We start from the raw sequence: 17,708 nt of genomic DNA on the forward strand, positions 1-17,708 counted from the left end.
TGTAACACAGTTAACAACCAAGAGTTTAAATTCCACTGCATGCCACGTGCATAAGGAATTCCTCTCAAGTTGATGCTGTTGCATGCTCAGTAAAACTCCTCAGAGACGGCCACTTAGTGGCTATTCTAGACTCTGCACAAACACAGACATGTTGATCAAATGGAAACAGAGGACTCAGCATGGATTTAAAGCATTTTAGAATGGACATTGCAATTGAGGGCATCCACTATTTTTAAAGTAGTCAACTGGGTGGGTTTTCCTATGAGTTGGGAGCAATCAGCCAATGAAGAAGAAGACAATTGGCTACTTTCAAATGGAGATAGTATAAGTCCTCTATTTATCTCTGTTATTGATCATCATTAGAGTCCATTGGAAAGACAGAAGATATAGGCCCTGGCCCATTTTGTTCACCTTCTCTGCATTTGATGTCTCTGGTCTAAAAATGAATGTGCATGAGGGTGCATTGTATCCCATTTCAGTTTTTAGAAAATGTGTCAGGTCAAAGGTCATGTATGGTATATGCATGTATTATGTCTACTGTATATGCATGTATTATGTCTACTGTATATGCATGTATTATGTCTCCTGTATATGCATGTATTATGTCTACTGTATATGCATGTATTATGTCTACTGTATATGCATGTATTATGTCTACTGTATATGCATGTATTAAGTCGTCTGTATATGCATGTATTATGTCTACTGTATATGCATGTATTATGTCTACTGTATATGCATGTATTATGTCTACTGTATATGCATGTATTAAGTCGTCTGTATATGCATCTAAGCGTCATCAATGTTCCTCTAGATTCTGTTATGCAGGTGACTGAGGACCCAAAAGCGACTTAACAGAAACAGAGTTTATTCCAGTCTTAACAGAAAACGACTAATCCTGAATTCTTTCACAGGTAATGTCCAAAACGGAATAACAGAAATCCTCTAGTCTGTAGAGGGGAACAACAGGAGAAGCGGCCACAGACTGCAGGTCGCTTCGGGTTGGCGCAGGCCGTAGCTGATAGAGACACCTGCTCACACGCAGCATCTGAAGAAGGCAAAAACACGACAGGACGGAACAAGAACACAGTACAGCAAACAAGGATCCGACAAGGACAGAAGCGGAAACAGAGGGAGAAATAGGGACTCTAATCAGAGGGCAAAATAGGGGACAGGTGTGAAAGAGTAAACGAGGTAGTTAGGAGAATGAGGAACAGCTGGGAGCAGGAACGAGAGAGAGAGAGAGAGAGAGAGAGAGAGATAGAGAGAGGGAAAGAACCTAATAATACCAGCAGGGGGAAACGAATAGAAGAGAAAGCACAGGGACAAGACATGACAATCTATGACAAAACATGACAGATTCTCCTGGTGATTGACTGTGAGAAGAATCTCTCTGAACCAGACAACTACTATTTAGAGGCTCAACATTTAAGGCCATTTGAACGTAAAATGTACTACAAGTAGTAGTTACAAGTAGACATTAGTTACTGTGCCTGCAATGCACTGCCGACATGAATGACTCATGTATAGCAGGTATGGGTCTTGCACAGTCTATGTCAATAGCTCCATGCAATTCACAGACTTTATATGTATCTCTGTCACAGGAGGTTGGTGGAACCTTTATTGGGGAGGACCGGCCCGTGGTAATGACTGGAGGGGAATCTATATTACCGTCTGTCACACAGTTCAAAGTCACTCGTTGACATTACGACACTGTACATTATATTCCATACTGACTGGATATTGTTTTATATCTCTGTTTTACCAAAGGGCCTGCAGATATGCATATTTGCTACTTACTGTCTACCATTTTCCTTTTGGTAAGATTTTTCTCCCCACTTTGTGATCTTTAAATATACTAACTCACTTAGGACAACCCTAAATACATCTATCACATATTTTCTCAAATGGTGGGCTCATCTGGAATTTAAACCCAGGACTACTCACACCCTAAGAGAGAAGCATACCCTTAAACCAACAAGCCTGTTTAGGGAAACCCACCCGATCGTTATACTTCTCCCATCCCCTTCTCCTCATCAGCCTGTGAGTAAACTTCCAGAATCTGTGATGTGGCAGGTTTTGGCTATTAGACTGCCCTCTAGAGGTAACTGACACTTTTGGGTGAGTTTTACATACACCGAGTGCTCAAAACATTAGGAACACCTGCTCTTTCCATGACATAGACTGATCAGGTGAATCCAGCTGAAGTATATCATCCCGTATTGACATCACCTGTTAAATTCAGTTCAATCAGTGTAGATGAAGGGAACACTATTCTTCAACTTCCGGCGCCGACAGAGATGGCCGCCTCGCTTCGCGTTCCTAGGAAACTATGCAGTTTTTTGTTTTTTTACGTGTGATTTCTTACATTAGTACCTCAGGTCATCTTAGGTTTCATTACATACAGTCAAGAAGAACTACTGAATATAAGATCAGCGTCAACTCACCATCAGTACGAGCAAGAATATATTTTCCCGCGACGCAGATCCTGTGTTCTGCCTTACAAACAGGACAACGGAATGGATCACATACAGCGACCCAAGAAAACGACTCCGAAAAAGAGGGAAACGAGGCGGTCTTCTGGTCAGACTCCGAAAAAGGGCACATCGCGCACCACTACCTAGCATTCTTCTTGCCAATGTCCAGTTTCTTGACAACAAGGTTGACGAAATCCGAGCAAGGGTGGCATTCCAGAGGAACATCAGAGACTGCAACGTCCTATGCTTCACCGAAACATGGCTCACTGGGAAGACGCTATCCGATGCAGTGCAGCCAACAGGTTTCTCCACGCAACGCGCCGACAGAAACAAACATCTTTCTGGTAAGAAGAGTGGCGGGGGCGTATGCGTCATGACTAACGAGACATGGTGTGATGAAGGAAACATACAGGAACTCAAATCCTTCTGTTCACCTGATTTAGAATTCCTCACAATCAAATGTAGACCGCATTATCTTCCAAGAGAATTCTCTTCGATTATAATCACAGCCGTATATATCCCCCCCAAGCAGACACATCGATGGCTCTGAACGAACTTTATTTAACTCTTTGCAAACTGGAAAGCATTTATCCGGAGGCTGCATTCATTGTAGCTGGGGATTTTAACAAAGCTAATCTGAAAACAAGACTCCCTAAATTTTATCAGCATATCGATTGCGCAACCAGGGGTGGTAAAACCTTGGATCATTGTTACTCTAACTTCCGCGACGCATATAAGGCCCTGCCCCGCCCCCCTTTCGGAAAAGCTGACCACGACTCCATTTTGCTGATCCCTGCCTACAGGCAGAAACTAAAACAAGAGGCTCCTACGCTGAGGTCTGTCCAACGCTGGTCAGACCAAGCTGACTCCACACTCCAAGACTGCTTCCATCACGTGGACTGGGACATGTTTCGTATTGCGTCAGATAAAAATATTGACGAATACGCTGATTCGGTGTGCGAGTTCATTAGAACGTGCGTCGAAGATGTCGTTCCCATAGCAACGATAAAAACATTCCCTAACCAGAAACCGTGGATTGATGGCAGCATTCGCGTGAAACTAAAAAGCGCGAACCACTGCTTTTAATCAGGGCAAGGTGTCTGGTAACATGTCCGAATATAAACAATGCAGCTATTCCTCCGCAAGGCTATTAAACAAGCTAAGCGTCAGTACAGAGACAAAGTGGAATCTCAATTCAATGGCTCAGACACAAGAGGCATGTGGCAGGGTCTACAGTCAATCACGGACCTCAAGAAGAAACCCAGCCCAGTCACGGACCAGGATGTCTTGCTCCCAGGCAGACTAAATAAGTTTTTTGCCCGCTTTGAGGACAATACAGTGCCACTGACACGGCCTGCAACGAAAACATATAATAATAATATAATAATAATAATAATAATGCGGTCTCTCCTTCACTGCAGCCGAGGTGAGTAAGACATTTAAACGTGTTAACCCTCGCAAGACTGCAGGCCCAGACGGCATCCACAGCCGCGCCCTCAGAGCATGCGCAGACCAGCTGGCTGGTGTGTTTACGGACATATTCAATCAATCCCTATACCAGTCTGCTGTTCCCACATGCTTCAAGAGGGCCACCATTGTTCCTGTTCCCAAGAAAGCTAAGGTAAGTGAGCTAAACGACTACCGCCCCGTAGCACTCACTTCCGTCATCATGAAGTGCTTTGAGAGACTAGTCAAGGACCATATCACCTCCACCCTACCTGACACCCTAGACCCACTCCAATTTGCTTACCGCCCAAATAGGTCCACAGACGATGCAATCTCAACCACACTGCACACTGCCCTAACCCACCTGGACAAGAGGAATACCTATGTGAGAATGCTGTTCATCGACTACAGCTCGGCATTCAACACCATAGTACCCTCCAAGCTCGTCATCAAGCTTGAGACCCTGGGTCTCGACCCCGCCCTGTGCAACTGGGTACTGGACTTCCTGATGGGCCACCCCCCGGTGGTGAGGGTAGGCAACAACATCTCCTCCCCGCTGATCCTCAACACGGGGGCCCCACAAGGGTGCGTTCTGAGCCCTCTCCTGTACTCTCTGTTCACCCACGACTGCGTGGCCACGCACGCCTCCAACTCAATCATGAAGTTTGCGGACAACACAACAGTGGTAGGCTTGATTACCAACAACGACGAGACGGCCTACAGGGAGGAGGTGAGGTGAGTGTGGTGTCAGGAAAATAACCTCACACTCAACGTCAACAAAACTAAGGAGATGATTGTGGACTTCAGGAAACAGCAGAGGGAACACCCCCCTATCCACATCGATGGAACAGTAGTGGAGAGGGTAGCAAGTTTTAAGTTCCTCAGCATGCACATCACAGACAAACTGAATTGGTCCACTCACACTGACAGCGTCGTGAAGAAGGCGCAGCAGTGCCTCTTCAACCTCAGGAGGCTGAAGAAATTTGGCTTGTCACCAAAAGCACTCACAAACTTCTACAGATGCACAATCGAGAGCATCCTGGCGGGCTGTATCACCGCCTGGTACGGCAACTGCTCCGCCCTCAACCGTAAGGCTCTCCAGAGGGTAGTGAGGTCTGCACAACGCATCACCGGGGGCAAACTACCTGCCCTCCAGGACACCTACACCACCCGATGTTACAGGAAGGCCATAAAGATCATCAAGGACATCAACCACCCGAACTACTGCCTGTTCACCCCGCTATCATCCAGAAGGCGAGGTCAGTACAGGTGCATCAAAGCTGGGACCGAGAGACTGAAAAACAGCTTCTATCTCAAGGCCATCAGACTGTTAAACAGCCACCACTAACATTGAGTGGCTGCTGCCAACACACTGTCATTGACACTGACCCAACTCCAGCCACTTTAATAATGGGAATTGATGGGAAATGATGTAAATATATCACTAGCCACTTTAAACAATGCTACCTTATATAATGTTACTTACCCTACATTATTAATCTCATATGCATACGTATATACTGTACTCTACATCACCGACTGCATCCTTATGTAATATATGTATCACTAGCCACTTTAACTATGTCACTTTGTTTACTTTGTCTACATACTCATCTCATATGTATATACTGTACTCGATACCATCTACTGTATGCTGCTCTGTACCATCACTCATTCATACATCCTTATGTACATATTCTTTATCCCCTTACACTGTGTATAAGACAGTAGTTTTGGAATTGTTAGTTAGATTACTTGTTGGTTATCACTGCATTGTCGGAACTAGAAGCACAAGCATTTCGCTACACTCGCATTAACATCTGCTAACCATGTGTATGTGACAAATACAATTTGATTTGATTTGATTTGACAGGTTAAAGAATGATTTTTAAATCTTGAGGCGTATTCTGTATGTGTGCCATTCAGAGGGTGAATGGACAAGACAAAATATTGAAGTGCCTTTGAATGGGGTATGACAGTAGGTGCCAGGCGCACCGGTCTGAGTGTGTCAAGAACTGCAATGCTGCTGTTTTGTTCACTCTCAACAGTTTCCCGTGTGTGTCAAGAATGGTCCGCCAGCCAAAGGACATCCAACCAACTTGACACAACTGTGACCAACCATGGTAACATGATGGATGGGTACAGCACTCAACTCGACATTAGAAGGTTCCTAGAGGGACCAGCTCTCAGAGAAAACACACAATTGCATTGGAGTCAACATGGGACAGCATCCCTGTGGAACACTTTCGACACCCTGTAAAGTCCATGCCCCTGACGAATTGAGGCTTTCCTGGTGGCAAAAGGGAATGCAACTCAATATTAGGAAGGTGTTTCTATTGTTTATTTACTCGTCTAAGTTCCTGCACAAGGTTCAGTTTATCTTCATTCAGCATTATGTCACTGTGGTGGGGAATGTGCCCCTGGCCAATGTTATCTGCATCTGTGTGAATTCACTATGTCACAAGTTCACAATGTCACAATATTTAATGAATTAACTTAGATATTTGTGTTTCTGCTTGATCCTAACAGCTCTTAGTTACGACACTAGCCTGGAATCCTAACTGACAAGCTTTGTTTCACCATAACAATATTGAAAACGAGCTTATGAGTTAAGATTCCAGGCTCCTTATTCAAAGTAATATTATTGATAGAGATGCTTTAGTGAATGTACACTACTATGCTTTGTACACTCTATGAAGGCCTGTTCATCCTGTAAATTGCTTGACAACTTAAAAGGAGGGCTCGTCCGGGATTTGAACCCGGGACCTCTCGCACCCTAAGCGAGAATCATACCCCTAGACCAACGAGCCTCTCCCAGGTTCAACAACCAAGAGTTTAAATTCCACTGCATGCCACGTGCATGAGGAATTCCTCTGAAGTTAATGTTGCATGCTCAGTAAAACTGCTCAGAGACTACCACCTAGTGGTTATTCTAGACTCTACACAAACACAGACATGTTGATCAAATGGAAACAGATGGAGGACTCATCATGGACATAACGCATTTTGGAAAGGACATTGCAATTGAGGGCTTCCACCATTTTAAAGTAGTCAACTGGGTGGGTTTTCCTATGAGTTGGGAGGAATCAGTCAAAGAAAAAGAAGACAATTGACTACTTTAAAATGGAGATAATATAAGTCCTCTATTTATCTCTGTTATTGATCATCATTAGAGTCCATTAGAAAGGCAGAAGATATAGTCCCTGGCCCATTTTGTTCACCTTCTCTGCATTTGATGTCTCTGGTCTAAAAATGAGTCTTTCTTCAGAATTTAAGGGGCTGCATTGTATTGTATCCCATTTTATTTTTAGAAAACGTGTAAGGTCAAAGGTCATGTATGGTATATGCATGTATTAAGTATATTGTATATGCATCCAAGCATCATAAATGTTCCTCTAGATTATCCTGGTGATAGACTGTGAGAAGAATCTCTAAACGAGACAACTACTATTTAGAGGCTCAACATTTAAGGCCATTTGAACGTAAAATGTACTACAAGTAGTAGTTACAAGTAGACATTAGTTACTGTGCCTGCAGTGCACTGCCGACATGAATGACTCATGTATAGCAGGTATGGGTCTTGCACAGTTTATGTCAATAGCTCCATGCAATTCACAGACTTTATATGTATCTCTGTCACAGGAGGTTGGTGGCACCTTAATTGGGGAGGACCGGCCCGTGGTAATGACTGGAGGGGAATCAGTGGAATGGTATCAAATACATCAAGCAGGTGGTTTGATGCCATTCCATTTGCTCCGTTCCAGCCATTATTATGAACCGTCCTCCCCTCAGCAGCCTCCACTGATCTGTTTTTCAGACAATCAACTGTTTCTTCATCCTTTACTACCTGCTGGAGATGGCGCTGAAGGTGGTAGCATTTGTCAGGACAGGATATATGTCCTATGGGAGTAACGTGTTTGATGGATCTCTCACAGGTCTTTCACTGGTAGGTGCAGTTCAGTATTATATACTGTATGTCAGGATAATGCAGGATCCATTCTGAAGCATGGGCAATTTAGAGAAGATTCTAGTTGATGTATCTATAGTACCATCTGTCACACAATTCAGTCACTCGTTGACATTACGACACTGTACATTATATTCTATACTGATTGGATATTGTTTTATATCTCTGTTTTACCAAAGGGCCTACAGATATGCATATTTGCTACTTACAGTCTACAATTTTCCTTTTGGTAAGATTTTTCTCCCCACTTTGTGATGTTTCAATATACTAACTCACTTAGGACAACCCTAAATACATCTATCACATATTTTCTCAAAAGGTGGGCTTATCTGGGATTTTAACCCAGGACTACTCACACCCTAAGAGAGAAGCATACCCTTAAACCAACAAGCCTGCTTAGAGAAACCCACCCGATCGTTACACTTCTCCCATCCCCTTCTCCTCATCAGCCTGTGAGTTAACTTCCAGAATCTGTGATGTGGCAGGTTTTGGCTATTCGACTGCCCTCTAGTGGTAACTGACACTTTTGGGTGAGTTTTACATACACCGAGTGCACAAAACATTAGGAACACCTGCTCTTTCCATGACATAGACTGATCAGGTGAATCCAGCTGAAGTATATCATCCCGTATTGATGTCACCTGTTAAATTCAGTTCAATCAGTGTAGATGAAGGGGAGGAGACAGGTTAAAGAAGGATTTTTAAGTCTTGAGGCGTATTCTGTGTGTGCCATTCAGAGGGTGAATGGACAAGACAAAATATTGAAGTGCCTTTGAATGGGGTATGACAGTAGGTGCCAGGCGCACCGGTCTGAGTGTGTCGAGAACTGCAATGCTGCTGTTTTGTTCACTCTCAACAGTTTCCCGTGTGTGTCAAGAATGGTCCGCCAGCCAAAGGACATCCAACCAACTTGACACAACTGTGACCAACCATGGTAACATGATGGATGGGTACAGCACTCAACTCGACATTAGAAGGTTCCTAGAGAGACCAGCTCTCAGAGAAAACACACAATTGCATTGGAGTCAACATGGGACAGCATCCCTGTGGAACACTTTCGACACCCTGTAAAGTCCATGCCCCTGACGAATTGAGGCTTTCCTGATGGCAAAAGGGAATGCAACTCAATATTAGGAAGGTGTTCCTATTGTTTATTTACTTGTCTAAGTTCCTGCACAAGGTTCAGTTTATCTTCATTCAGCATTATGTCACTGTGGTGGGGAATGTGCCCCTGGCCAATGTTATCTGCATCTGTGTGAATTCACTATGTCACAAGTTCACAATGTCACAATATTTAATGAATTAACTTAGATATTTGTGTTTCTGCTTGATCCTAACAGCTCTTAGTTACGACACTAGCCTGGAATCCTAACTGACAAGCTTTGTTTCACCATAACAATATTGAAAACGAGCTTATGAGTTAAGATTCCAGGCTCCTTATTCAAAGTAATATTATTGATAGAGATGCTTTAGTGAATGTACACTACTATGCTTTGTACACTCTATGAAGGCCTGTTCATCCTGTAAATTGCTTGACAACTTAAAAGGAGGGCTCGTCCGGGATTTGAACCCGGGACCTCTCGCACCCAAAGCGAGAATCATACCCCTAGACCAACGAGCCTCTCCTAGGTTCAACAACCAAGAGTTTAAATTCCACTGCATGCCACGCGCATGAGGAATTCCTCTGAAGTTAATGTTGCATGCTCAGTAAAACTGCTCAGAGACTACCACCTAGTGGCTATTCTAGACTCTACACAAACACAGACTTGTTGATCAAATGGAAACAGATGGAGGACTCATCATGGACATAACGCATTTTGGAAAGGACATTGCAATTGAGGGCTTCCACCATTTTAAAGTAGTCAACTGGGTGGGTTTTAATATGAGTTGGGAGGAATCAGTCAAAGAAAAAGAAGCCAATTGACTAATTTAAAATGGAGATAATATAAGTCCTCTATTTATCTCTGTTATTGATCATCATTAGAGTCCATTGGAAAGACAGAAGATATAGTCCCTGGCCCATTTTGTTCACCTTCTCTGCATTTGATGTCTCTGGTCTAAAAATGAGTATTTCTTCAGAATTTAAGGGGCTGCATTGTATTGTATCCTATTTTATTTTTAGAAAACGTGTAAGGTCAAAGGTCCATTTTGTTCACCTTCTCTGCATTTAATGTCTCTGGTCTAAAAATGAGTGTGCATGAGGGTGCATTGTATCCCATTTCAGTTTTTAGAAAATGTGTAAGGTCAAAGGTCATGTACTGTATATGCATGTATTATGTCTACTGTATATGCATGTATTATGTCTACTGTATATGCATGTATTATGTCTACTGTATATGCATGTATTATGTCTACTGTATATGCATGTATTATGTCTACTGTATATGCATGTATTAAGTCTACTGTATATGCATGTATTAAGTCTACTGTATATGCATGTGTTATGTCTCCTGTATATGCATGTATTATGTCTGCTGTATATGCATGTATTATGTCTACTGTATATGCATGTATTAAGTCTACTGTATATGCATGTGTTATGTCTCCTGTATATGCATGTATTATGTCTACTGTATATGCATGTATTATGTCTACTGTATATGCATGTATTATGTCTACTGTATATGCATGTATTATGTCTACTGTATATGCATGTATTAAGTCTACTGTATATGCATGTATTAAGTCTACTGTATATGCATGTGTTATGTCTCCTGTATATGCATGTATTATGTCTGCTGTATATGCATGTATTATGTCTACTGTATATGCATGTATTAAGTCTACTGTATATGCATGTGTTATGTCTCCTGTATATGCATGTATTATGTCTACTGTATATGCATGTATTATGTCTACTGTATATGCATGTATAAAGTCGTCTGTATATGCATCTAAGCGTCATCAATGTTCCTCTAGATTCTCCTGGTGATTGACTGTGAGAAGAATCTCTCTGAACCAGACAACTACTATTTAGAGGCTCAACATTTAAGGCCATTTGAACGTAAAATGTACTACAAGTAGTAGTTACAAGTAGACATTAGTTACTGTGCCTGCAGTGCACTGCCGACATGAATGACTCATGTATAGCAGGTATGGGTCTTGCACAGTTTATGTCAATAGCTCCATGCAATTCACAGACTTTATATATATCTCTGTCACAGGAGGTTGGTGGCACCTTAATTGGGGAGGACCGGCCCGTGGTAATGACTGGAGGGGAATCAGTGGAATGGTATCAAATACATCAAGCAGGTGGTTTGATGCCATTCCATTTGCTCCGTTCCAGCCATTATTATGAACCGTCCTCCCTCAGCAGCCTCCACTGATCTGTTTTTCAGACAATCAACTGTTTCTTCATCCTTTACTACCTGCTGGAGATGGCGCTGAAGGTGGTAGCATTTGTCAGGACAGGATATATGTCCTATGGGAGTAACGTGTTTGATGGATCTCTCACAGGTCTTTCACTGGTAGGTGCAGTTCAGTATTATATACTGTATGTCAGGATAATGCAGGATCCATTCTGAAGCATGGGCAATTTAGAGAAGATTCTAGTTGATGTATCTATAGTACCATCTGTCACACAATTCAGTCACTCGTTGACATTACGACACTGTACATTATATTCTATACTGATTGGATATTGTTTTATATCTCTGTTTTACCAAAGGGCCTACAGATATGCATATTTGCTACTTACAGTCTACAATTTTCCTTTTGGTAAGATTTTTCTCCCCACTTTGTGATGTTTCAATATACTAACTCACTTTGGACAACCCTAAATACATCTATCACATATTTTCTCAAAAGGTGGGCTTATCTGGGATTTAAACCCAGGACTACTCACACCCTAAGAGAGAAGCATACCCTTAAACCAACAAGCCTGCTTAGAGAAACCCACCCGATCGTTACAATTCTCCCATCCCCTTCTCCTCATCAGCCTGTGAGTTAACTTCCAGAATCTGTGATGTGGCAGGTTTTGGCTATTCGACTGCCCTCTAGTGGTAACTGACACTTTTGGGTGAGTTTTACATACACCGAGTGCACAAAACATTAGGAACACCTGCTCTTTCCATGACATAGACTGATCAGGTGAATCCAGCTGAAGTATATCATCCCGTATTGATGTCACCTGTTAAATTCAGTTCAATCAGTGTAGATGAAGGGGAGGAGACAGGTTAAAGAAGGATTTTTAAGTCTTGAGGCGTATTCTGTGTGTGCCATTCAGAGGGTGAAAGGACAAGACAAAATATTGAAGTGCCTTTGAATGGGGTATGACAGTAGGTGCCAGGCGCACCGGTCTGAGTGTGTCGAGAACTGCAATGCTGCTGTTTTGTTCACTCTCAACAGTTTCCCGTGTGTGTCAAGAATGGTCCGCCAGCCAAAGGACATCCAACCAACTTGACACAACTGTGACCAACCATGGTAACATGATGGATGGGTACAGCACTCAACTCGACATTAGAAGGTTCCTAGAGAGACCAGCTCTCAGAGAAAACACACAATTGCATTGGAGTCAACATGGGACAGCATCCCTGTGGAACACTTTCGACACCCTGTAAAGTCCATGCCCCTGACGAATTGAGGCTTTCCTGATGGCAAAAGGGAATGCAACTCAATATTAGGAAGGTGTTCCTATTGTTTATTTACTTGTCTAAGTTCCTGCACAAGGTTCAGTTTATCTTCATTCAGCATTATGTCACTGTGGTGGGGAATGTGCCCCTGGCCAATGTTATCTGCATCTGTGTGAATTCACTATGTCACAAGTTCACAATGTCACAATATTTAATGAATTAACTTAGATATTTGTGTTTCTGCTTGATCCTAACAGCTCTTAGTTACGACACTAGCCTGGAATCCTAACTGACAAGCTTTGTTTCACCATAACAATATTGAAAACGAGCTTATGAGTTAAGATTCCAGGCTCCTTATTCAAAGTAATATTATTGATAGAGATGCTTTAGTGAATGTACACTACTATGCTTTGTACACTCTATGAAGGCCTGTTCATCCTGTAAATTGCTTGACAACTTAAAAGGAGGGCTCGTCCGGGATTTGAACCCGGGACCTCTCGCACCCAAAGCGAGAATCATACCCCTAGACCAACGAGCCTCTCCTAGGTTCAACAACCAAGAGTTTAAATTCCACTGCATGCCACGCGCATGAGGAATTCCTCTGAAGTTAATGTTGCATGCTCAGTAAAACTGCTCAGAGACTACCACCTAGTGGCTATTCTAGACTCTACACAAACACAGACTTGTTGATCAAATGGAAACAGATGGAGGACTCATCATGGACATAACGCATTTTGGAAAGGACATTGCAATTGAGGGCTTCCACCATTTTAAAGTAGTCAACTGGGTGGGTTTTAATATGAGTTGGGAGGAATCAGTCAAAGAAAAAGAAGCCAATTGACTAATTTAAAATGGAGATAATATAAGTCCTCTATTTATCTCTGTTATTGATCATCATTAGAGTCCATTGGAAAGACAGAAGATATAGTCCCTGGCCCATTTTGTTCACCTTCTCTGCATTTGATGTCTCTGGTCTAAAAATGAGTATTTCTTCAGAATTTAAGGGGCTGCATTGTATTGTATCCTATTTTATTTTTAGAAAACGTGTAAGGTCAAAGGTCCATTTTGTTCACCTTCTCTGCATTTAATGTCTCTGGTCTAAAAATGAGTGTGCATGAGGGTGCATTGTATCCCATTTCAGTTTTTAGAAAATGTGTAAGGTCAAAGGTCATGTACTGTATATGCATGTATTATGTCTACTGTATATGCATGTATTATGTCTACTGTATATGCATGTATTATGTCTACTGTATATGCATGTATTATGTCTACTGTATATGCATGTATTATGTCTACTGTATATGCATGTATTAAGTCTACTGTATATGCATGTATTAAGTCTACTGTATATGCATGTGTTATGTCTCCTGTATATGCATGTATTATGTCTGCTGTATATGCATGTATTATGTCTACTGTATATGCATGTATTAAGTCTACTGTATATGCATGTGTTATGTCTCCTGTATATGCATGTATTATGTCTACTGTATATGCATGTATTATGTCTACTGTATATGCATGTATAAAGTCGTCTGTATATGCATCTAAGCGTCATCAATGTTCCTCTAGATTCTCCTGGTGATTGACTGTGAGAAGAATCTCTCTGAACCAGACAACTACTATTTAGAGGCTCAACATTTAAGGCCATTTGAACGTAAAATGTACTACAAGTAGTAGTTACAAGTAGACATTAGTTACTGTGCCTGCAGTGCACTGCCGACATGAATGACTCATGTATAGCAGGTATGGGTCTTGCACAGTTTATGTCAATAGCTCCATGCAATTCACAGACTTTATATATATCTCTGTCACAGGAGGTTGGTGGCACCTTAATTGGGGAGGACCGGCCCGTGGTAATGACTGGAGGGGAATCAGTGGAATGGTATCAAATACATCAAGCAGGTGGTTTGATGCCATTCCATTTGCTCCGTTCCAGCCATTATTATGAACCGTCCCCCTCAGCAGCCTCCACTGATCTGTTTTTCAGACAATCAACTGTTTCTTCATCCTTTACTACCTGCTGGAGATGGCGCTGAAGGTGGTAGCATTTGTCAGGACAGGATATATGTCCTATGGGAGTAACGTGTTTGATGGATCTCTCACAGGTCTTTCACTGGTAGGTGCAGTTCAGTATTATATACTGTATGTCAGGATAATGAAGGATCCATTCTGAAACATGGGCAATTTAGAGAAGATTCTAGTTGATGTATCTATAGTACCATTCTAGTTGATGTATCTATAGTACCATCTTTGAATTCCATGCTGTCACAGTTACCAGCCCTTTCAAGCTTAACATCCTTATCATTTATCGCCCTCCAGGTTCCCTCGGAGAGTTCATCAATGAGCTTGATGCCTTGATAAGCTCCTTTCCTGAGGACGGCTCACCTCTCACAGTTCTGGGCGACTTTAACCTCCCCACGTCTACCTTTGACTCATTCCTCTCTGGCTCCTTCTTTCCACTCCTCTCCTCTTTTGACCTCACCCTCTCACCTTCCCCCCCTACTCACAAGGCAGGCAATACGCTCGACCTCATCTTTACTAGATGCTGTTCTTCCACTAACCTCATTGCAACTCCCCTCCAAGTCTCCGACCACTACCTTGTATCCTTTTCCCTCTCGCTCTCATCCAACACCTCCCACACTGCCCCTACTCGGATGATATCGCGCCGTCCCAACCTTCGCTCTCTCTCCCCCACTACTCTCTCCTCTTCCATCCTATCATCTCTTCCCTCTGCTCAAACCTTCTCCAACCTATCTCCTAATTCTGCCTCCTCAACCCTCCTCTCCTCCCTCTCTGCATCCTTTGACTCTCTATGTCCCCTATTCTCCAGGCCGGCTCGGTCCTCCCCTCCCGCTCCGTGGCTCGATGACTCATTGCGAGCTCACAGAACAGGGCTCCGGGCAGCCGAGCGGAAATGGAGGAAAACTCGCCTCCCTGCGGACCTGGCATCCTTTCACTCCCTCCTCTCTACATTTTCCTCCTCTGTCTCTGCTGCTAAAGCCACTTTCTACCACTCTAAATTCCAAGCATCTGCCTCTAACCCTAGGAAGCTCTTTGCCACCTTCTCCTCCCTCCTGAATCCTCCTCCCCCTCCCCCCTCCTCCCTCTCTGCAGATGACTTCGTCAACCATTTTGAAAAGAAGGTCGACGACATCCGATCCTCGTTTGCTAAGTCAAACGACACCGCTGGTTCTGCTCACACTGCCCTACCCTGTGCTTTGACCTCTTTCTCCCCTCTCTCTCCAGATGAAATCTCGCGTCTTGTGACGGCCGGCCGCCCAACAACCTGCCCGCTTGACCCTATCCCCTCCTCTCTTCTCCAGACCATTTTCGGAGACCTTCTCCCTTACCTCACCTCGCTCATCAACTCATCCCTGACCGCTGGCTACGTCCCTTCCGTCTTCAAGAGAGCGAGAGTTGCACCCCTTCTGAAAAAAACTACACTCGATCCCTCCGATGTCAACAATTACAGACCAGTATCCCTTCTTTCTTTTCTCTCCAAAACTCTTGAACGTGCCGTCCTTGGTCAGCTCCCCGCTATCTCTCTCTGAATGACCTTCTTGATCCAAATCAGTCAGGTTTCAAGACTAGTCATTCAACTGAGACTGCTCTCCTCTGTATCACGGAGGCGCTCCGCACTGCTAAAGCTAACTCTCTCTCCTCTGCTCTCATCCTTCTAGATCTATCGGTTGCCTTCGATACTGTGAACCATCAGATCCTCCTCTCCACCCTCTCCGAGTTGGGCATCTCCGGTGCGGCCCACGCTTGGATTGCGTCCTACCTGACAGGTCACTCCTACCAGGTGGCGTGGCGAGAATCTGTCTCCTCACCACGCGCTCTCACCACTGGTGTCCCCCAGGGCTCTGTTCTAGGCCCTCTCCTATTCTCGCTATACACCAAGTCACTTGGCTCTGTCATAACCTCACATGGTCTCTCCTATCATTGCTATGCAGACGACACACAATTAATCTTCTCCTTTCCCCCTTCTGATGACCAGGTGGCGAATCGCATCTCTGCATGTCTGGCAGACATATCAGTGTGGATGACGGATCACCACCTCAAGCTGAACCTCGGCAAGACGGAGCTGCTCTTCCTCCCGGGGAAGGACTGCCCGTTCCATGATCTCGCCATCACGGTTGACAACTCCATTGTGTCCTCCTCCCAGAGAGCTAAGAACCTTGGCGTGATCCTGGACAACACCCTGTCGTTCTCAACCAACATCAAGGCGGTGGCCCGTTCCTGTAGGTTCATGCGCAGAGTACGACCCTGCCTCACACAGGAAGCGGAGCAGGTCCTAATCCAGGCACTTGTCATCTCCCGTCTGGATTACTGCAACTCGCTGTTGGCTGGGCTCCCTGCCTGTGCCATTAAACCCCTTCAACTCATCCAGAACGCCGCAGCCCGTCTGGTGTTCAACCTTCCCAAGTTCTCTCACGTCACCCCGCTCCTCCGTTCTCTCCACTGGCTTCCAGTTGAAGCTCGCATCCGCTACAAGACCATGGTGCTTGCCTACGGAGCTGTGAGGGGAACGGCACCTCAGTACCTCCAGGCTCTGATCAGGCCCTACACCCAAACAAGGGCACTGCGTTCATCCACCCCTGGCCTGCTCTCCTCCCTACCACTGAGGAAGTACAGTTCCCGCTCAGCCCAGTCAAAACTGTTCGCTGCTCTGGCCCCCCAATGGTGGAACAAACTCCCTCACGACGCCAGGACAGCGGAGTCAATCACCACCTTCCGGAGACACCTGAAACCCCACCTCTTTAAGGAATACCTAGGATAGGATAAGTAATCCCTCTCACCCCCCCCTTTAAGATTTAGATGCACTATTGTAAAGTGACTGTTCCACTCGATGTCATAAGGTGAATGCACCAATTTGTAAGTCGTTCTGGATAAGAGCGTCTGCTAAATGACCTAAATGTAAATGTAAATGTAAGGAAACATACAGGAACTCAAATCCTTCTGTTCACCTGATTTAGAATTCCTCACAATCAAATGTAGACCGCATTATCTTCCAAGAGAATTCTCTTCAATTATAATCACAGCCGTATATATCCCCCCCCAAGCAGACACATCGATGGCTCTGAACGAACTTTATTTAACTCTTTGCAAACTGGAAAGCATTTATCCGGAGGCTGCATTCATTGTAGCTGGGGATTTTAACAAAGCTAATCTGAAAACAAGACTCCCTAAATTTTATCAGCATATCGATTGCGCAACCAGGGGTGGTAAAACCTTGGATCATTG

At 43.9% G+C, this 17,708-nt stretch overlaps 3 non-coding genes across 3 annotated transcripts; all 3 read right to left on the reverse strand.

Annotated features, from left to right (window-relative positions):
* Positions 1-6,661: 6,661 nt before the first annotated feature.
* Positions 6,662-6,733, reverse strand: trnap-agg. Its single transcript has one exon. It is a non-coding gene; the product is annotated as a tRNA-Pro (tRNA).
* Positions 6,734-9,439: 2,706 nt separating this feature from the next.
* Positions 9,440-9,511, reverse strand: trnap-ugg. The gene has a single exon. It is a non-coding gene; the product is annotated as a tRNA-Pro (tRNA).
* Positions 9,512-12,927: 3,416 nt separating this feature from the next.
* Positions 12,928-12,999, reverse strand: trnap-ugg. Its single transcript has one exon. It is a non-coding gene; the product is annotated as a tRNA-Pro (tRNA).
* Positions 13,000-17,708: the final 4,709 nt, after the last annotated feature.

The sequence above is a fragment of the Oncorhynchus gorbuscha genome, linkage group LG01, assembly GCF_021184085.1.
Source record: "Oncorhynchus gorbuscha isolate QuinsamMale2020 ecotype Even-year linkage group LG01, OgorEven_v1.0, whole genome shotgun sequence".
NCBI classification, from domain to species: domain Eukaryota; kingdom Metazoa; phylum Chordata; class Actinopteri; order Salmoniformes; family Salmonidae; genus Oncorhynchus; species Oncorhynchus gorbuscha.